This window comes from Onthophagus taurus, chromosome 11, assembly GCF_036711975.1.
Source record: "Onthophagus taurus isolate NC chromosome 11, IU_Otau_3.0, whole genome shotgun sequence".
Classification (NCBI taxonomy): domain Eukaryota; kingdom Metazoa; phylum Arthropoda; class Insecta; order Coleoptera; family Scarabaeidae; genus Onthophagus; species Onthophagus taurus.
The window spans coordinates 31962899-31986499 of record NC_091976.1 but is presented as its reverse complement, the minus strand read 5'-3'; the positions used below and the strand labels follow the sequence as shown (position 1 = coordinate 31986499).

Sequence of the window (23601 nt, the reverse complement as noted above, 5' to 3'; positions counted from 1 at the left end):
GAACATTATATAATTATTTTCAACTTTGGCCATTTGAATATTAATCCCGCCGAATAAGCTTAAAGTTCAAAACTTCGTTCTTCACGAGGGGGGTTTTAACTAAAATAGTAATTTATTAAGCTCTCGGCAAACATGCGACACTCCCTTTCTTCATACAAAACGCAGTTCATATTAATTTTAACGATATATTCGCACTCGTATCCCAAAAGCAACTCTTAAGCTAACTAGGATAAACTTTCGAAAAACCATTTCGAGGTTCCGCTGTTTGAAAGTGTCTCCGATCGTCCTTCAAAAGACGTGAAGTGGCTACGAGAAGCGTCACATCTCTATTGAATAATAAAACGAATGGTTTAAGTTGAGCTCTTGGGAAACTTGGGGATCACATTTCCTTTAAAATTGATACAGCGCAAAAAGTAACTAAATAAAATCGTGTGTTAAATGGTAAAAAATAACAAAATAAAATAAAGAAAGAAATAGATATTCTTTTTTGATAGATCCATTTTTATTGTACAGTAAAAAGGTGGCCCATAAAAGAGAACATTCGGAGTTCTTAAGAAAATTGGAAGGTCGAGAAAAACGAATAAACTTGCGGCCCCAGCGAATGGGAATATTTCCCGGAAAGGCCATTTTCGTCATTGAATCGAATTATTGCCGGAGCCGACAAAAAAATCTGTCGCCACTTTTCCGGGACTTTATTTCGTAAAAGGGCGCGGCTAAATTAAATTATCTGGGTATAGACGACATCTTCACCAACAAAAAGAAAAGGAACCCAGTAAAATTTAAAACCTTTAAACAACTTTTAATCAAACCTCTCGTTTCGAGATAATTTCAATTAATTAACTACCAATTGTTTTTCTTTTTTTTGATAACCACAAAATTAATTACTCTCTTCAATAAATGTTGAATGTTTCATCAAGATATCTTAAGAATTCGATTTTACACGATATTTTAAAAATTGTTAACCTCATTATGTCAAATAATTTGGGGTTGCGTTCAAACATTTTTATCTCAAGAACGAATAAAGATTTTCAAGTCCGGTTATGTTCATGCAAAAGTACATACTGTCTACTATAAATGGTGGATGTTTCATCAAGATATCTTAAGAATTCGATTTTATACGATTTTTATTGTTAACCTCGAAATGTCATAAAATTTGGGTTGAGTTGAAATATTTTTATCTCAAGAACGAATAAAGATTTTCAAGTACGGTTCTGTTCATGCGAAAGTACATACTCTCTACTATAAATGGTAGATGTTTCATGAAGATATCTTAAGAATTCGACTTTACACGATTTTTTAAAAATTGCTAACCTCATAATGTGAAATAATTTGGGGTTGAGTTCAAACATTTTTATCTCAAGAACGAATAAAGATTTTCAAGTACGGTTCTGTTCATGCAAAAGTACATATTGTCTACTATAAATGTTGAATGTTTCATCAAGATATCTTAAGAATTCGATTTTACACGATATTTTAAAAATTGTTAACCTCATTATGTCAAATAATTTGGGGTTGCGTTCAAACATTTTTATCTCAAGAACGAATAAAGATTTTCAAGTCCGGTTATGTTCATGCAAAAGTACATACTGTCTACTATAAATGGTGGATGTTTCATCAAGATATCTTAAGAATTCGATTTTATACGATTTTTATTGTTAACCTCGAAATGTCATAAAATTTGGGTTGAGTTGAAATATTTTTATCTCAAGAACGAATAAAGATTTTCAAGTACGGTTCTGTTCATGCGAAAGTACATACTCTTTACTATAAATGGTAGATGTTTCATGAAGATATCTTAAGAATTCGACTTTACACGATTTTTTAAAAATTGCTAACCTCATAATGTGAAATAATTTGGGGTTGAGTTCAAACATTTTTATCTCAAGAACGAATAAAGATTTTCAAGTACGGTTCTGTTCATGCAAAAGTACATATTGTCTACTATAAATGTTGAATGTTTCATCAAGATATCTTAAGAATTCAATTTTACACGATTTTTAAAAAATTGTTAACCTCATAATGTCATAAAATTTGGATTCAGATGAAATATTTTTATCTCAAGAACGAATAAAGATTTTCAAGTACGGTTCTGTTCATGCAAAAGTACATACTCTCTACTATAAATGGTGGATGTTTCATGAAGATATCTTAAGAATTCGATTTTACACGATTTTTTAAAAATTATTAACCTCATTATGTCATATAATTTGGGGTTGCGATCAAACACTTTTATCTCAAGAACGAATAAAGATTTTCAAGTCCGGTTCTGTTCATGCAAAAGTACATACTCTCTACTATAAATGTTGAATGTTTCATCATGATATCTTAAGAATTCGATTTTACACGATTTTTAAAAAATTGTTAACCTCGAAATGTCATAAAATTTGGGTTGAGTTGAAATATTTTTATCTCAAGAACGAATAAAGATTTTCAAGTACGGTTCTGTTCATGCAAAAGAACATACTCTCTACTATAAATGGTGGATGTTTCATGAAGATATCTTAAGAATTCGATTTTACACGATTTTTTAAAAATTGCTAACCTCATAATGTCAAATAATTTAGGGTTGAGTTCAAACATTTTCATCTCAAGAACGAATAAAGATTTTCAAGTCCGGTTCTGTTCATGCAAAAGTACATACTCTCTACTATAAATGTTGAATGTTTCAACAAGATATCATAAGAATTCGATTTTACACGATTTTTTAAAAATTGTTAATCTCAAAATGTCATAAAATTTAGGTTGAATTGAAATATTTTTATCTCAAGAACGAATAAAGATTTTCAAGTACGATTCTGTTCATGCAAAAGAACATACTCTCTACTATAAATGGTGGATGTTTCATGAAGATATCTTAAGAATTCGATTTTACACGATTTTTTTAAAATTCCTAACCTCATAATGTCATAAAATTTGGGGTTGAGTTCAAAAATCTTTATCTCAAAAACAAATAAAGATACTCAAGTACCTTTTTGATCATACGAAAGTGCACACTTTCTTCTATAAATATCAAGATATCTTAAGAATTCGATTTTACACGATTTTTTAAAAATGATAGTAAAAATTGTTAACCTAATAATGTCATACAATTTGGGGTTGCGTTCAAACATTTTTATCTCAAGAACGATTAAAGATTTTCAAGTACGGTTCTGATCTTGCAAAAGTACAGACTCTCTAGTATAAATGTTGAATATTTCATCAAGATATCTTAAGAATTCGATTTTACACGATTTTTTAAAAATTGTTAACCTCACAATATCATAAAATTTGGGTTGAGTTGAAATATTTTTATCTCAAGAACGAATAAAGATTTTCAAATTCGGTTTTGTTCAAGCTAAAGTACATACTCTTTTCTATAAATGTTGAACGTTTCATCAAGATATCTTAAGAATTCGATTTTATACGATTTTTAAAAAATTGTTCACCTCATAATGTCATAAAATTTGGGTTGAGTTGAAATATTTTTATCTCAAGAACGAATAAAGATTTTCAAATATGGTTCTATTCATGCAAAAGTACATACTCTCTACTACAAATGTTGAATGTTTCATCAAGATATCTTAAGAATTCGATTTTACACGATTTTTTGGAAATGATTGTAAAAAATTGGCAACCTCATAATCATAAAATCTTGGGTGAGTTCAAATATTTTTATCTCAAAAACGAATAAAGATACTCAAGTACGGTTTGGATGATGCGAAAGCATGTACTTTCTTCTATAAATGTGGAATGTTTCATCAAGATATCTTAAGAATTCGATTTTACACGATTTTTTTAATATTGCTAACTTCACAATGTCATAAAATTTGGGGTTGAGTTCAAATATTTTTATCTCAAAAACGAACAAAGATACTTCAGTACGGTTTTGATGATACGAAAGCACGTACTTTCTTCTATAAATGTCGAATGTTTCATCAAGATATCTTAAGAATTCGAATTTACACGATTTTTTAAAAATTATTAACCTCATAATGTCATAAAATTTTGGGTTGAGTTCAAAAATGTTTATCTCAAGTACGAATAAAGATAGTCAAGTACGGTTTTGGTCATACGAAAGCACACACTTTCTTTTATAAATGTCGAAAGTTTCATCAAGATATCTTAAGAATTCGATTTTACACGATTTTTTAAAAATTGTTAATCTCAAAATGTCATAAAATTTGGGTTGAGTTGAAATATATTTATCTCAAGAACGAATAAAGATTTTCAAGTACGGTTCTGTTGATGCAAAAGTACATACTCTCTACTATAAATGGTGGATGTTTCATCAAGATATCTTAAGAATTCGATTTTACACGATTTTTTAAAAATTGTTAATCTCAAAATGTCATAAAGTTTGGGTTGAGTTGAAATATTTTTATCTCAAAAACGAATAAAGATACTCAAGTACGGTTTTGATGATGCGAAAGCATGTACTTTCTTCTATAAATGTGGAATGTTTCATCAAGATATCTTAAGAATTCGATTTTACACGATTTTTTAAAAATTGTTAATCTCAAAATGTCATAAAATTTGGGGTTGAGTTCAAATATTTTTATCTCAAAGATGAACAAAGATACTCAAGTACGGTTTTGATGATACGAAAGCACGTACTTTCTTCTATAAATGTAGAATGTTTCATCAAGATATCTAAAGAATTCGATTTTACACGATTTTTTAAAAATTGTTAACCTCACAATATCATAAAATTTGGGTTGAGTTGAAATATTTTTATCTCAAGAACGAATAAAGATTTTCAAGTTCAGTTCTGTTCAAGCTAAAGTACATACTCTCTTCTATAAATGTTGAATGTTTCATCAAGATATCTTAAGAATTCGATTTTACACGATTTTTTAAAAATTGTTAACCTCTAATGCCATAAAATTTGGGGTTGAGTTCAGAAATGTTTATCTCAAGTACGAGTAAAAATAGTCAAGTACGGTTTTTATCATACGAAAGCACACACTTTCTTCTATAAATGTCGAATGTTTCATCAAGATATCTTAAGAATTCGATTTTACACGATTTTTTAAAATTGTTAACCTCAAAATGTCATAAAATTTGGGGTTGAGGTCAAAGATTTTTATCTCAAGAACGAATATAGATACTCAATTACGGTTTTGATGGTACGAAAGCACGTACTTTCTTCTATCAATGCTGAATGTTTCATTAAGATATCTTAAGAATTCGATTTTACACGATTTTTTTAAAATTATAACTGTTGATATCCATGTTGCAAGTTTCGTTTAAATATTAAAATAATAAACAAATAAATATAACTTCTTATCTTGCAAAATTCAACTTATTTTAACGGAACCGGTTTCGACTAGTTTTAGTTAGTCATCTTCAGCCGAATCTACAATTAGAAGAAGTTATATTTAGTTTCGAGTCAATTTCAATTAATTAAGTCCTAATTTTTTCATTTTTGATAACCACAAAATTAATGATGAATCATTTATTTATTGGCATTTATTACAAATCGCCAATTTAATCGTTAATTACCAAAATAAAATTGCTGTTAATTACAATAATTATAGTATGTTTATCTTTGTAACAAAACCTATTTATTTTAACTCACATACAACAAAGGCTACACGCATACACACAGGTGTAACCTATTTATATTCGACGCAACCAAGTTACGGTCAATGTGATACCCGACATGTCGAAGGTACATCGGAAGTGCTTTCCCAATATTTGGATGTTTGAGCGACGTGTTTATCATCCCGCGGCAGGAAATAAAACCGACATTTTCGTGTGAAAACGTGACGTATGCAAATGTTCAAAATTCATTCAATTGATTAGAATTTTTTTTATTTCATCAACAAAGACGTAATTTTTTGTTACATAACATCACATTTTGAGGTATAAGACAACAAAGTTACCTAGGAACGGAATACTTAAACTTGGAAAACTTATTTCCCGAGGCAATAAAGAATGAAGAAGTCAGTTATTAAATTTTCCCTTGGGAGGAGCCCCTTGTATTTGATTTTGAGTAGACAGCCAAGGGTAAAAAGATACAATTTAAATAAAACAACCGTTTGATGTTACTCGATTTTTTTTATAAACCGTATAACTTTTTATTTAAATTTTTAATAAAGAGATGTTTTAAATTCGCGAAACAAATTTTTTTTAATAATACTTTTTTGATAAAAATAAATACCCCCACGTTTAATACGCTTAAGGGCATATCAAAACAGCGCATTTTCAGGATTCAAAAAATAGATGATAAAGTTTACTAAACCCGCAAAACCCTCTCGTATTTAGTACAGGTAACTAAGCAAAAAAGCTTTCAGCGGTTGGATAAAACGTTATTGTTTCAATTTCTCAAAGTTTCGAGGTAGTTTTTGCCCCATCAGATATTGTTCCAAACCTGCGTACACTAAAGTTGGTTTTGTCAACACAAAAAGCGGGTTAGAAAACCATAAGCAAAGTTGAACGTCGACGTTGGTGTGCAGGTCAGCTTAATTAAGGGACAGAACGTCGTTACCGTCCGAAGGAGGACTTTCGAGACCCCTCATAGCTATTGATTGTGTAATTAAACGTAAGTTCAGGACGAAGTTTCCGTTCGCTTTGCGTCCGGAAGTTTCGGCCGCGACGCCGAAAATGTTCGTCTGTCGGGCGGCGAACTTTCAACTTCCGAATTCCAACTATGCCGTTTGGACCCCGAAAATAAATATGAACTCGCAAAGGCGGAAAAAGGAAGTTTGAGTTGATGGAAATTGCAGCAGTTTGATGTTCTTTTGTGAAAATGCGAAATTTGTACGTCCCTCTACCGAAGTTGAACCGAAGAATAAAGTTTCTTGAGGAAATTATGCAATTCAACAGGAGCGTATAGGAAATTGTTTTGTTGCCTTATCATTTTATAAGAAATTACAGAGTTCACTTAACGACCTTCGAGTACAAATAACTAAATATACATTAAATATTAACTTTTACAAAAAACTATCTAAATTTTTGGAGGATTTTGAACGTTTTAAGTGTTGCCTAAGAATTTCTGGAAAATTTCAAATGCATATAAAAATATTATTATAAGGAATTAAGATATTTTCAAGCATTCGGAAGAATATTGAAGGTTTGTAAATGCTGCCTATGAATTTCTGGAATTTGTTGGTGACGGATCTGGATTGCCAAAAACTTTCTGTGTATTAAAAAATAAACTCTCGAGAACTTCCAAGTCCCCTAAAAGATTTCCAACAGATTTCCATGCATCCAGCAGATTTTGACTGATTTCCAAAGCTTATCTAAGAGGTCTTATTATTTCTGGATTTTATCTGAAATTCTAAGCATTTCCTGAGGAATTGAGATATTTTCAAGCATTTTGATAGGTTTTGATGGTTTTAGGAACTGCCTAAGAGTTTCTGGAGTTTATTAGTAACGAATTTGGATTTACAAAAACTTTGCGTGTCTAAAAAAGAACAGCTGGAGGATTTCCAAGTTTTTTAAAAGATGTCCAACAGAATTCCATACATTTCCCGCAGATTTTCGGTGATTTCTAACAGTTATCTCAGATATCTGATCATTTCAGCGTTCTATTTAGCTGTAAGTGTGTTTCCAAGAATTTTTGGAATTTGTTGATGATGGATCTGGATTGCCAAAAACTTTCTGTGTATTAAAAAACAAATTCTCGAGAACATCCAAGTCCCCTAAAAGATTTCCAACAGATTTCCATGCACCCCGCAGATGTTGACTGATTTGCAAAGCTTATCTAAGATGTCTTATTATTTATGGGTTTTATCTGAAATGTCTGTTTCCCTGAATTTTTAGAAGATTAGCAACAGATTTCTAAGTATTTCCTGAGGAATTGAGATATTTTCAAGCAGTTTGATGGATTTTGAAGGTATAAAGGGCTGCATAAAAATTTCTGGAATTTATTAGTAACAGATTTGGATTTACAAAAACTTTGCGTGCCTGAAAAAGAACGTCTGAAGGGTTTCCAAGTTTTTTTAAAGATTTCCAACAGAATTCAATACATTTTCCGCAGATTCTCGCTGATTTCTAACAGTTATCTAAGATAGCTGATCATTTCAGCGTTCTACTTAGATGTAAGTGTGTTTCCAAGAATTTCTGGAAAAATTTCCAATACATACCAAAATATTATTTAATAAATTAAGATATTTTCAGGCGTTTAGAGGAATATTTAAAGTTTGTAAAGACTGCCTAAGAATTTCTGGAATTTGTTGATGACGAATCTGCATTGCCAAAAACTTTCTGCGTATTAAAAAATAAATTCTCGAGAACTTCCAAGTCCCCTAAAAGATTTCCAACAGATTTCCATGCATCCAGCAGATTTTGACTGATTTCCATAGCTTACCTAAGATATCTTATTATTTCTGGATTTTATCTGAAATGTGTGTTTCCAAGAATTTTTAGAAGATTACCATTCGATTTATAAGTATTTTCTGAGGAATCGAGATATTTTCAAGCATTTTGATGGATTTTGAAGGTTTTAAGAACTGCCTAAGAGTTTCTGGAGTTTATTAGTAACGAATTTAGATTTACAAAAACTTTGCTTGTATGAAAAAGAACATCTGAAGGATATCCAAGTTTTTTTAAAGATTTACAACAGAATTCCATACATTTTCCACAGATTCTCGCTGATTTCTAACAGTTATCTAAGATATCTGATCATTTCTGCGTTCTACTTAGATGTAAGTGTGTTTCCAAGAATTTCTGAAAAATTTCCAATACATACCAAAACATTATGTATGAAATTAAGATATTTTCAAGCATTCAGAAGAATATTTAAGGTTTGTAAAGGCTGCTTATTAATTTCTGGAATTTGTTGGTGACGGATTTGCATTGCCAAAAACTTTCTACATATTAAAAAATAAATTCTCGAGAACTTCCAAGTCTCCTAAAAGATTTCCAACAGATTTCCATGCACCCAGCAGATTTTGACTGATTGCCAAAGCTAAGATATCTTATTATTTATGGATTTTATCTCCATAAATATATTATTTCCTGAGGAATTGAGATATTTTGAAGCATTTTGATGGATTTTGAAGGTTTTAAGGGCTGCATAAGAGTTTCTGGAGTTTATTAGTAACGAATTTGGATTTACAAAAACTTTGCGTGTATTAAAAAGAACATCTGGAGAGTATCCAAGTTTTTTAAAAGATTTCCAACAGAATTCCATGCATTTCCGCGGATTCTAACTGATTTCTAACAGCTGTCTAAGATATCTTATTACTTCTTGGATCCACATGATAAATAAGTGTGTTTCCTAGCATTTCTAGAAGATTGCCAATAAATACCAAAACATTATCTAAGAAATTAAGATATTTTCAAGCATTCAGAAGAATATTTAAAGTTTGTAAAGGTTGCCTAAGAATTTCTGGAATTTGTTGGTGACGGCTCTGCATTGCCAAAAACTTTCTACGTATTAAAAAATAAATTCTCGAGAACTTCCAAGTCTCCTAAAAGATTTCCAACAGATTTCTATGCATCCTGCAGATTTTGACTGATTTCCAAAGCTAAGATATCTTATTATTTATGGATTTTATCTCCATAAATATCTTATTTCCTGAGGAATTGAGATATTTTGAAGCATTTTGATGGGTTTTAAAGGTTTTAAGAACTGCCTAAGAGGTTTTGGACTTTATTAGTAACGAATTTGGTTTTACAAAAACTTTGCGTGTATTAAAAAGAACATCTGGACAGTATCCTAGTTTTTTAAAAGATTTCCAACAGAATTCCATGCATTTTCCGCGGATTCTAACTGATTTCTAACAGCTGTCTAAGATATTTTATTACTTCTTGGATCCACATGATAAGTAAGTGTGTTTCCTAGAATTTCTGGAAGATTGCCAATAGATACCAAAACATTATCTAAGAAATTAAGATATTTTCAAGCGTTCAGAAGAATATTGTAACAGCTGTCTAAGAATTTCTAACAGATTTCTAAGCATTTCCTGAGGAATTAAGATATTTTCAAGCATTTTGAAGGTTTTAAGGGCTACCTAAGAGATTCTGAAGTTTATTGGTAACGAATTTGGATTTACAAAAACTTTGCGTGTATAAAAAAGAACTTCCAGAGGATTCCCAAGTTTTTTAAAAAATTTACAGTATAATTCCATACATCTTCCGCAAATTCTCACCAATTTCAAAAGTTGTCTAAAATATCTTATCATTTCTGGGTTCTACCTTAAATGTAAGTTAATAGCAAAAGTAGTTATCTATGTATTTTCTGAGGAATTGAGGTATTTCCAAGCATTTTTTAGGTTTTTAAAGACTGCCTAAAAGTTTCTAGGCAGTAAATGCTGATGGATTTGGATTTGCAAAACCTCACCGTATTTTAGGCAATATATGCTAAAGGATTTCCAAGATTTTTAAAAGATTTCCAACAAATTTCCACGAATTTTTCAGATTTTTACCGATTTCCAAATGTTGTCTCAGATCCCTAATATTCTTAAGAATTTTGACAACATCTGAAGAATACACGATAATTTCCAGAAAATCTTCAATACACTTACATTTTCTTGCATGATTATCAAGGATTGATTTAGATTTTTAAGATGCTTGTAACTTTCATATGTTCCTAAAGCATTTTCTGACGTCCTTCACAGATTTTTAAGACTTTCTAAATACATCAAGAATTTATTAAAGATTTTACAACTAATTTCTGATATTTGAAGGATTCTCATAGATTTGCAATGATTCTTCAAGATTTTCAAAAGTTGCTTGAAACGTTTCTATCTCTGCGCGCTTGGAATAAAGATGTTCTTAGAGTTAAAAGTAGGTCTTAAATGCTTCATTATTTGTTAGCACTCTCGTAAGATGCTCGAACGTTTGAACTCTGAGCCAAAGATACGTTGGGGGTATCCCAAGTTGGAAGATTTGTCGATACGTAACAACAAGTAACAATAAAATCGATCTTAATCAATAGTTCCATTAACTAAATATAAATATTTTTAATAAAAATAAAAAAAGCTTAACAAGCAAAATAAATTTATATACTAAACGAAAATAATATTCTAACTCACACAAAAAAAACTAAAACTAAGTAAATCAAAAACCCTATATCAATATAAAATAATTCAACTGTAATGGAAATAACCGTTCGGTTTGGAGAGAGAGCATTTTGTTTTGTGCTCGTGGAGTTTTGTTTCCGATCGTACCGCCACTATTCGTAATAAAAATTCTGTTTTAAAGTAAAATCTGTTTGATCCGGAAAATCACATAGAATCGGTATAATAGGGACCCTGGTTATTCCGAAATGACTCGGTCCCCATTTATATCCGAACAATACGACCGTATAGTGTTTTTAACCAAACTGATTTATCAACAATACGTATCGTGGTCGAAAATATTTAATAACAAAAGTTGAAATAAATTTGTATGTTGGTGGCGAATTCTGTATCATAAATTTACCGAACAAACGAATTATGTATTTATACGAGCGATCAGTCGAAAAAAAACTTGAGTGCACTTTAGCATGAATAATAAACAATAATTGTTCATTTATTCTGTTGAGTATTGATGTTTGCACGTGAAAAATAAAATTTTTCGGATAAAATATTTAAAACCCTTTGTTCGGTAGTCTATTAATAATAGATAAATTGGAAAAAATAATAACGAGTAGTTTACACAATGAGTTAGGTTTATCTAACGTTTACATGGTGTGCTGTGCTTCGAATATGTTTATTGTAGGGCTATTGTAAATATTTTCTTTTTCCTGTTTATGCAACAAACTATGTGATATTTTCAAAATACACATTATACGATTAAATCTAGAATCAATTTTAATATTTATAATGAATAAAGTAATAAGAATATCTAAAATAAAATATAAAAGACCCATTCGGCTTCAATGCAATGCAGTTCTTTGCGTTCAAAGCTTTATTTATATTTTAAAAATACTACTCGGATGTTGGATTCATTTTTCATCTCGCAATATGCGAATCCTTCTCGATAGATTATATTCATATATTCCGTCTGATACATCCAAGTCATTTGGTGAAGAGTATATTTTCCAACGAAAGGATATTGATCTTTGTCTGAAAGATACGGTCTGACAAATTCCGGAGTATTAATAGGTGTATTAGGGACTATCCGCTATCTACTTGAAATTGATGCGGTGTCCCTGTAAGAGATCAATCAGCTTTGATCTCCGAAAATAGCGCACTTTTCCCCCCGGCGCAGTTCAAGGTGTTCTCTAGCCAATGCATTTTTCATAAGGCTCGTTATAGGACGAACCTCGACTAAGGAATTTGCTCAACGCGGGGCCAATCTATTAGGTTAATGGGTACTACTAATTTCTAACGAAAGTTTCCATCTTCTCCATTAAGAACTAAAAAAAATTTGATAGAAATAAAAGTTCAAAATAAAAAATAAATTTTGATACTTACTTAAAGAAGTATTATCTTAAAAGGGATAGATATGAATGGACATCATTTGAAATGGTGCCAAAGTCTCCAGAAAGAAAATGCCCGAGGATAAAGATTCCATGATGATTTATTTGTTCCCTTCATAGAGAATCAATACTTTTGGGATTTGAGAAAAGTCAAAACTTTATCTATTAAACTAGTTCATCACCAACTGACACAAACACATGCTTTTTTAATTAGTTAACGAAAAACCATTAGTTATGCAAGCAGTTTCTAGTTTCGGAAACTTTAAAGTTACGTAAAAAACCCCCAAGTTTCAATTAGCGCTCTATGTACTTTAGTGGAGAGATGGGGGATATGCAACGACTCCAACAGCAATACAAACGAGCTGCTATAATTAAGGAGCACCAACCGAAGCCGTACGTTACATGTTGTCCGTAAATAATTGATATTAGTTTTAGTTCATACCCGTGTAACACGGCGGTTATGGTAGATTACTCACTGTCGACATTGTTCCCAACTGAGATACGGCGCAAATCCATCAAATAAAACACAAAAAAAACAAAGCCCGTTTTAAAATAACAATACACGAATTCATGCGTACCGATATATTAATGTACATCGCATTGTTATTCATAGTTTTGTTCGTGCATCGATATTTTCAAAATAATATCATTTTTCTTGCGAGATAGTGGTTTAAAAACAAATCGTAACCGGTGAAAATAAACACCGCAGGGTAAAAATGGAAACATTAAAAACCGCGTTGCGGTTGTAAATATTACAGGGAGATTGATATCCGCAAAAACCGCTCGCTGCAAATTGAACGATTTTGAGAAGCGTGCCCGATTTCCAATAAATCATATCCCTTGAACGCTAACGCGCCCGCCGCAGCCCTTTTCTCTCTATATTCCATAGCTCTGCTATGTGGGCCAGCATTATGAAAAATTCATCGACCCAGCGAAACCTCAGGCCGCAAATAAAAGTACGTCCCAGAGATCAAAGATGATTGATCTCTTTTAGAGACAACCTGCCCTGTATACGTGTTTGTGTGGGTATCTCATCGCGGTGGCCTAATGTTACTATTAACGGGGACGCATCTGTCGCAACCGAGTCTTCATCCAACAGACAAAGATCGATGCCCCTCCGGAATACTCGGAATATGCGAGTAATATACTTTGCAAATGATTCCTGTACGCATGGAATACATGAATGTCAAATTTCCATAACTTTTATGTCGTGACGTGAGCTGCAAAATGGAACTCTCACCCACATCGGGGTATGTGAAGAGTACAAATGTTCAGTTATATACTCTGACGCATAGAATTCTAAACAAGCTTTTTTTTAATATTAAAATATAAATTCTATACATGTTCCACTTTATTTTAAACGATATGAAAACGCGTCAATTTTAAAATTTTGTTTTAAGCTAATTGAATTGAAACTAACATATTTCTTTGATTGTATGAATCCATGTTGCAAGTTATATATGGGAAAATGTATATGTATATATGTTACAGTCATTGTGATTAAATTGCTATTATACATAATGACTGGTCATTATATATAATAACGAAATTGTCTAAACAATGTGATAAATTAATCACTTTATCCAGACATTATTCATAACAGCTGTTCAAAGTTACATCAGTTAGTACATCAGCTAAAGTCGGATTAAATAGTCTTCCTAAAGAGGTGCTAGTTGAACTATCAACAGAAGAAGAGCTAGAATCTATATTAAATAAAGACCAAAACCAGTTGCATGAGGAGAGGGAAGCCGAGCCCAATATTACCGACCCTGTGATTAATGAAGAGGAAGAAATCGCAAGCGATACTATAATTTCAAACGCTGATTTGCAAAATGAAATTGTAGATAAGCTAACAGGAAAACCTAATAAGGAGATCTCTCAAATATAACGCAAAGTGATGAATTTCCTGAGGATGACTGTTGCACAGTCGAAACCGGTAGAAAACTAAACTTTTTACAATAAATGTCATCGTTCAAGTGCCGTTTTTTAATTTATTTAATTCACACGATGATAAGAAAAATACACAACTCCAACTATTATAAATAATGGCTGGATAGTATATATAATATCTGGATTCATTACTTTGACTGTAACATATATACATATAAAAATATAAAAAACTTATTACTTGCTTATATTTTAAATATTTATTGGAACCGGTTTCGACACATAAAGGTCATCATCAGCCAAAATCTTTGCAAGCGAAAAATAAAAAAGAAAATCACATCAAAATCTAAGTACGTTATAAAAATTTTATAACTTACGTCATAAATGAAGAAAAATTCTTCAGAAAGAAGACTTCGAACCAGTTTCTGAAGAAGGTTGCAACATGGCTTCCGAAACGTCAAACCTTCTCTTAAAAGACGCACGGCAAAACCCGAAACTTGATCGTTGAGAAGATTTATTCTTTTATTTCTCCTATGTTTATCGATTTCAAATATTTCCAAAAAATCAAGTTTAAACCCTTTCTCGTTCCCATTTCGTGTTATCGAAGTCGATAATATGACCAGTTAATTGATATAAAAACTTGCCCAATATATAAACTATTGCATTCTTTACAATTAACTTTATAAACTCCAGAATCTTGGAGATTATTTTTATTATTTTTTAAATGACGATTTGATAACAAGTTTAGAAAAGATTTAGCATTAAATTTCGTTAAAAGAAATAGGTTTGTAAATGTTATTCTTTAAGGGTTTAGTATATAAAACATCCTTGGTTATTGTAATCTTATTTAAAAGGTTGTTAATTATATTGTTTGAAAAACCATTTTGTTTAGCTAAGCAATAGATATAATTGAGTTCTTTAACACGATTTTCTTTTCACAATGGGGCTCTATTAATTAAATAACGGAAACTTGCTATTTTTTGAGAAAAAAGATATGCAGAATCTTCAAAAATAATTGTAGGAACTGTTGTTTGTTTTCTAAATATATCATATTTCAATTTATCATCTTCATTAGGTAGGTCTAAAAAGTGTAGTTCCTTATTGATTTCTTTTTCCACCGTGAACTTTAAATTTTTATGAATATTATTATGCATTGTTAATTTCCCATATTATAAAGATGTCATCTACATATCTTTTCCATTTTATGATATTATTGTTGTAACGATTATTATTAGATATTATATAATTATTTTCGATATAATCAAGGTAAATTTCTGCCAAAATTCCAGATAAGGGTAACAAATAACATATTTCTATTTCAAATTCCTTGTATTATTGAAACTCATTTAAAACAAGTGGAAAGATGTAATATTGCAGGATACAATGCATACAGAAAAGATTAAATTTCTGCAACAGCTGCTTGTAGAGCGGCAATTCTAGTTAAACGAGGTATTCAACACGATGAAATTGACCTGAATGGAATATAACATCTCTCTTTGCAAACAACCAAATATAATTTTAAACATTTAATTAGATATAAAAAGACCATTTTGTTTTTCAATAAGTATATTAGTTCTGCGGCAAACATTGATCGATCTTTCAAATAAATACAAAGAGGGAGATTAAATAGTTTTATATGATCGGTATGCTTTGTTGCAATGAATATACTTTCCAGAAGATTTGGTAATATTAAAATGACAAGCACAGCTTCTTGTGTGAAGAGTAAGTTGATTTTATAATGAGTAACTGTATGATTATTGATGCTATTTGAAAATTTTTTTACTGACACCAGTATTATTTCCCGCTACGAAAATAGTACTCTCAATTTTGTTTGTATTAGTATTGCGGTAATCATTGAACGATGGTTCAATACATCTCGAAGAATTCTATATGACAAAATTTAATTGCATCAAAGATGGTTGGTATTAATAAATACAAGATGTGAGATTAAATAGTTTTATATGATGGGTATACTTTGCAATTAACATACTGCCCACAACATTTGGTAATATTCAAATGATAAGCACTACTTCTTGTGTGAAGAGTAAGTTGATCTCATAATGAGTAACTGTATGATTATTGATGCTATTTGAAGAATTTTTTACTGACACCAGTATTATTTCCCGCTACGAAAATAGCACTCTCAATTTAGTTTGTATTAGTACTGCGGTAATCATTGATCGATGGTTCAATACATCACGAAGAATTCTATATGATACAATTTATCTGCATCAAAGATAGTTGGTGTTAATAAATACAAGAAGGGAGATTAAACAGTTTTATATGATCGGTATGCTTTGCAATGAACATACTTTCCACAAGATTTGGTAATATTCAAATGACTTCTTGTGTGAAGAGTAAGTTGATCTCATAATGAGTAACTGTATATTTATTGATGTTATTTGAAGAATTTTTTACTGACACCAGTATTATTTCCCGCTACGAAAATAGCACTCTCAATTTAGTTTGTATTAGTACTGCGGTAATCATTGATCGATGGTTCAATACATCTCGAAGAATGCTGTGATAAAATTTATCTGCATCAAAGATGGTAAGTATTAATATATACAAGATGGGAGATTAAATAGATTTATAAGATCGATATATATGATGAAAGCACCACTTTGCAAGGAACATACTTTCCACAAGATTTGATAATATTCAGCTGACATTACTGTCTCTTGTGTGAAGAGTAAGTAAAATTTATAGCCCATTGGGTGCTAGTAGAGAATAGAAGTAGCGGCGAAACATACGCGGTAGCCAACAGCTACTTTACCACCCAGTCTGTTTAATCCAACTAGAAACGCGAGTAGCCGACAAGAGGGCAAATTGAAATTTACGAGGCATAACTGTAAATATTCGATGATGACAACTAGCGGACAACGAGTGTTGCGCCGGCCACCAGCTCCAGATGGTTGTTGTTCATCGCTAAATATAATTTAATAGTCGCGAATGGTGAACGGCCGGACACGACGGCGACTCCAACTAATTGGTGGCAAACGCGTGTGAAAAACGACCCGCAACTCCGTTTAACGGGTCATTGTACCAAACAATTACTTCTATACTTGTTTGAAATTATAATATTTTATGATTTGTAACAGTAAAAACGAGAATATAAAATAATCTATACAATTATATATATATTATTATAATTGTTGAAGATGTTAGGTGAGATCTTGACGAAACGTGTGCTCCTTTATAAAGGGAACCAACAGGAAGAACGTATGAAATCTCGGATCTACCACAACAACACATATATATATATATATATATATAATACCCGTATAGGTATAAATGAGTATTCACAATTAATATATAATGTATAATGAATAACAAATTTTGTTTACACAAAAGTAAAGCTTGATAAAAAAAATGAATTTGAAACAAAAAAATACATTTCCATGAATTAAAAATATCTGTATGTGTATGTATATATACATATTTGAGCGCATGAAATATTTAAAATAGATTAAAAACTGTCTACAACTGATACATTTAATGAATAAAAAAATTATTAATGCATTTTATGCAAAAATATTAAAAATAAATGAATTTATAATGTATAATATATTGTATAAGTAGAAAAAAGTAAAACCGCAAAAAAAAAACTTTAATACTCACTTTGTGCTAACCCCAAAATCCGACGCAATTACGATGGCACAAATATTTCGAGCGGAAACACAGAAATTTCGTGAGCACCAAAAACAAAAGCACTACAGTAGCAAAAACAGTGAGGCGTTGGGTCGCCAAAGTCACCCGGAACCGGAAGTTCACAAAACTTTGCGGTCGGCGTTGTAGTCGTCCTTCGCGTCGTGACGAACTCGCGTTGAACTGATGTTTTTGGCGCGGCGACGAAGGTCCTAGTCGAAGCGCCCTCTGCAGGCTGCACGCAGCTACTGAGCGCTTACTGAAGCCGGGGCGAAGTTCGAAGCGTCGCCGAACGGGTGGCGCTCGCGTACCTGAGATGCTACCGTCGCCGTTTGATACGCCCTCGTTTGCGAGCCGCCAGCGCTTTTTTTACGCCTTTTAATGGCCAATATTAAAAAATAGCGTGACGTGAAAAAATGCAATAAAAAAGGGGACAGGAGGAGTTCTACGCCTTTTTAAAGGACGGATAAAACTGTTAAAAATTACTTAACAAGTTTATTACCACCCACCCACCTCCACAACGAACCTAAAGGTATAGTTTAGCTACTGCAGCTTTTTATAGATGATACGACTATCACAATTTCATATAAGTCCATAACGAATTATACAAAGTAACTACTATGTATTTAAAATGTATTTAATGGGTTGAAGCTATGAAGGGTTGCCTTTATATAATCTTGGGAATTACCAGTGTATGCTAATAGGGTAATTCTGCAGGATGTAAAGGATGGTTTATTGCATGGAGGTTTCATTAAAACCTGCAATCTAGATGGTTATAGTGTAGTTTTATTTAATTACTTACTTTTTAAAATTATTTCAATTTTTTTTATCCTTTAACACCAAATTTTTTTAACCAATAATCCAACTCCATATTATTCTGTAAATAATATTGAATTTTAATGAATATTTAATTTACAGCTATTCACAAATACTTACAAAATTGGCAATTCTCACATCTTTTTCCTTTAAAGCTTCCGTTTTTATGAGAGCACTCTTGCGACATCGAATCTTCTTCTCCACCTTTTCTAGTACCAATCGATTCTTTTCCTAACTGCTTCAGAAATTCTCGTCCTTTGTAACTTTTTTTAGTTTTCCAATTTTATTTATTATCCATTATATTATTAGTTATATATACATTAATAATGCGTAGTGCTTCACGGATGGAAAAATATGTGTTGTTGTGGTCGATCCGAGATTTCATCCGTTCTTCCTGTTGGTTCTTTTTAGAAAAGTTTCGCCTCCTGTGAGCAGTCTGCAAATTATAGACAACAAAATTATAAGTCACTTATTAGTTCCAGTCTATAAAATAATAAGTGAGGCAACAAAAATTTTAAATTTCGAATTTCCAATGACCTCATGGTATAAAAAAGGTTAATAAGGATTATTCTCAATGTAAATCTAACTTTTGCGATTATAGATCGATCGCGTGCGATTTTTCTCCTATTCACCTAATCCGGCGAATACATTAATATTATCATGAAAATGCAGGTTAAGTTTTGGTATAAACCCCGACATCAAGGAGCCTTTTTAAACCTTTTAAGCTTTTATAAATTATAATTAAGATATTAAGAAAAAAAAGCTGCTTTACTTCATAAAAAAATTTAATGCACTCTTGATATTAATATTAGGTAAAGTATACGAAACGCGAACGAGTGAACAAAACAGTTTTAAATTTAATCAAAAGTTATGTACGGTTATAACCTTACGCCATCCATGAGAGAACAACTGTATTAGGAAGTTTAAAAATAGAGGAAGAAGGCGACACCGGGAAACAGTATCGGGTCCAATATTATTTGTACTGAATATAAATGACGTTATTAACTATAAAATATACGGCGGGACGGTCTTATCCTCAAGCGGCTTCCTGGAGGCCGAATGTTTACAGGTGAAACGTGATCTTACTTAACGCCAAAGATGCGACCAATATAAGACAGATATTATCCGAACGGGAACAATATTCTTCGTTTAGAAACGAAAATAACGCAGGAATTAAATTTATCCGACAATTCCCGGCTAATGTTAAACCGGGTCGGGATAATTTCCATTTTACAATTCCGTGCCGGCAAAAGTGCGCCCCATGAAAGTTTGTCTTTGCGAAAGCTCCGAACCAGAGGACCAACGTCCTCCTACACCACCGCTTTTACGGTTTCATTAACATAACAATCAATGGGCTTACGTCGCATCGTGAAAATCCAGACGTGAAGGAACCAATAACAATAACAATTACAAATAGTGCGGCGATAGTTAAGCGTCCCTTCCTCCCTCAGTCGATCTCAAGCGCACTTGGAAATTGGGAATTTCGGTCACGTATCGGATAATATCCTACATTAGCAGTACTATACGACCGAGGCATCTTCGTAGTAAATTTTAAATCGATTATGATATAAAAACAAATAACCTAATAAAATAAATAAATACAGGGAATTTTTTCTTTCAATCTTCAGACGCACACTAAACCCGAAGGATACTAGTTCTAGGTCTAGTGTTAGTTCTAGTTTTGCACTAGCAATATCACTATAAAGAGACATTGATATTAAAAATAATAAGAAGTTCTAAATCACAAGAAATGGATCAAAACAAAAAAATTTGTATTGTATAACGAATTTAAGCGACTAAGGAGTATCTTAAGAACATACAAGATACCATCAAATTCATCCAGTATATGAAATTTTCTCCGAGCTAAGAAGACCTACAAGAATATCCTGTAATCTGATTGATAATGAGAGCAATGTTCTTGCTGATCCTCAAGATATTGTAAATACTTGGCTAACATGTTTTCTGCTGTTCATAGTGTATCTACTGACCGAACTTTCAATGAATCTGATTTCAATCCGTTACCATACTCTTTTCAGCATACTGCTGGAGATGATTTGTTGCCAAGTTTTATGGTCAGAGACTGCTGTTATATATTTGCTTGCTGTCTTAAATTGATTATTAACTTGTCCATTATGTCCTGTGAATTTTTGGAAACAAACTATAGACCAATATCGATAATTTCCAATTTTGCTAAACTATTTGAAAAGTTATCATATTCTTTTATGTACACCAGCAAACGCCCTTTTGTGTCAGCTTTCCAGCATGGTTTTGTTTTAGGTCGCTCTACAATTACCAACTTGGCTACGATTTCCGAGTTTATCTGTGGCACCTTGGATAGACGTGGACAAATGGATGTTGAATACACTGATCTATCAAAAGCCTTTGATCTGATTGACCATAGAATTATCTTGCATAAATTGAGCTCTTTCGGATTTGTCCCTTCAGCAATTCAACTTCTGGCCTCTACTGGACATAGAAAATGTTATGTTGCTTATAATGGATATTTTTCTAATGAGTTCACTTTTACCTCAGGGGTTCCACAGGGATCAAATTTGGGCCCTCTATTTGTTCTTCTCATAAATGACTTACTTCTAAAAATTAATTCTCGGATCTTAGGGTATGCTGATGATCAAGATCTTTGCCGAAGTCTCATCGGTCTCAGATGCAGATAAGCTGCAGCACAACTTAAACACAATAGTGCAATGATGTAAGACCTACAAACTTAACCTTAATATAGATAAATGTTGTGTACTTACTTATAGCCGATGCTCGTCACCATGCATATATCCTTACAATATTGCTGCCAGCACTTTAAGTCGTGTTGAGGAGTACAGGGATATTTGGGGATGTAACTCTTAATTGTTCCTAGGGTTTGTTGTTCCAAGGAGTAACTCAAGATATAGTTGCGTATTCGTCCTTCCTTATGCCAGGACAAACATTATGAGACAGGCGCCAACATACATTCTCTGTAAAGTGGGCAACAGGATTCCAGACAGTCAGTGATCACCTGCATGTAAATTCACTTATTTGGTTTTTATTTTTATTTTCTTTATAATTCGGGTTTAGCCATCTTGAGAGTTCTAGTTCTAGGTCTTGTGTTAGTTCTAGTTTTTCACTAGCAATATCACTAAAACTAACACAAGACCTAGAACTAGAATCATTCGGGTTTAGCCGTCTTGAAAGACGTGCGGCTAAATCCGAATGTTTCTAGTTCTAGGTTTTGTGTTAATTCTAATTTTTCACTAGCAATATTACTAAAACTAACACAAGACCTAGACTAGAATTTTTGAATATGGAAATAAACCACAGATGTGACCTTTACACTTGCATAAAATTTAATTTATAGCAGTACCGGTTTCGAAATTTTCACTCCATCATCAGCTGAAAACTATACAGAGAGCGTAACTATTATTAAAATATGTAATGGATATAAAAAAATATGTAAAAATGTGAAAATATAGAAAATATAAAAAAATAAAAATATAAAAAAATATATAAAAAATAAAAATATAAAAAATATATCGAAATACTCACTGTCAGAAAGTGAAGACCACAGATTGTAACATTAAAGAAGGATTAAAATGTTGAAAATTTAAATTTTGAAAGAAAGTTGGAATATAAAATTGCGTCGTTATTAAAATTTAAAATGGGCGAAGTAATAAAAACGTGGTGCGTTATGACAATATTACTAAGGGATCTAAAAATTAATGTAAAAACAAGTTAGAAAACAAACAATCAAATATAGACTAAACTCACGAGAAAGAATCTGATGGTTAAAGCAAAATTAAAGCAAATGACGTATTAACGATTAAAGGTGACCATATCAGCGAAACGAGAAGAACTAGAATCATTCGGGTTTAGCCGTCTTGAGAGACGTGCGGCTAAATCCGAATGTTTCTAGTTCTAAGTCTAGTGTTAGTTCTAATTTTAATTAATATTCATTTTTGTTTTCTTTTCACCTGGGTAATTCAATTAAACAAATTTTGCACTTAAAGGTGAAATGTGTTTATTATCACTCTACCGGTTTCGCTCCTTTCGGAGCATCTTCAGGAGTTCGTCAATTGTCAATGTCAATTGACAGTTTCAACATAACCTAAAATATAATAAAAAGTGATGTATGATAGCACATGTTTAGAGCTTAACATTTTAATAGTGAAATAATTCAATAAAGTATCACATACATGTTTAGTTGTTCAAAAAATTGACGAACTCCTGAAGATGCTCCGAAAGGAGCGAAACCGGTAGAGTGATAATAAACACATTTCACCTTTAAGTGCAAAATTTGTTTAATTCTAATTTTAATTGTTATTCAGCGTTAGATTGTGGTATATTTTTATTGAATTTTCATTTTTCAAAACTACCCAATGCCTGTACTATTAAGCTATGTTACATTTTATGTAGGACAAGCTATGTGCATGTAGTAGTTTCGTAACCATGGTTACTGCATTCATATATTGCGAGTTATATAAAATTGCAGGTATAAATATATATCACAAAACCTAAAGCTTACTTCTAACATCTAAACGTCTAAACTTCTAAAACAAACGTTGAAATATGATAATGTTTCGAATGAAACTTATATTTGGGCTAATCTATTAATTTGTTAAAGTCCTTAAAAGCCACTCGGTGAAAACTCGGTTGTAATTGGTGGCACAAGTCCATCAAACTTTCTAACGCGAAAAGATATTTACATCTACGACACCAAAGTTCGGCAACACGACGGCGATGGTGGAAGCAGTGGCCTGCACCTGCACTGTGCCGAAGAGACTTCACTAATTACTTACAGCACATTTCCGACAACATTACGTCCGAGTACATTAAGAGCATTTTCTGAATTATTAATGCGACGATCAATATCGCGGCGAACCATGCGAGACCATCGTTAACGCGGCACAACATCGAGTCAGCTTTAGTTA

At 31.9% G+C, this 23601-nt stretch overlaps 1 protein-coding gene across 1 annotated transcript in view; it reads right to left on the bottom strand.

Moving 5' to 3' along the window:
- Positions 1–18102, bottom strand: part of LOC111415304 (leucine rich repeat protein connectin) — a 237763-nt gene extending 219661 nt beyond the window's left edge. Inside the window, exon 1 of the mRNA XM_071199903.1 lies at positions 17843–18102. The gene's annotated coding sequence lies outside the window, so the exon portion shown is untranslated. The remainder of the gene's footprint in view (positions 1–17842) is intronic.
- Between the last annotated feature and the right edge of the window lie 5499 nt (positions 18103–23601).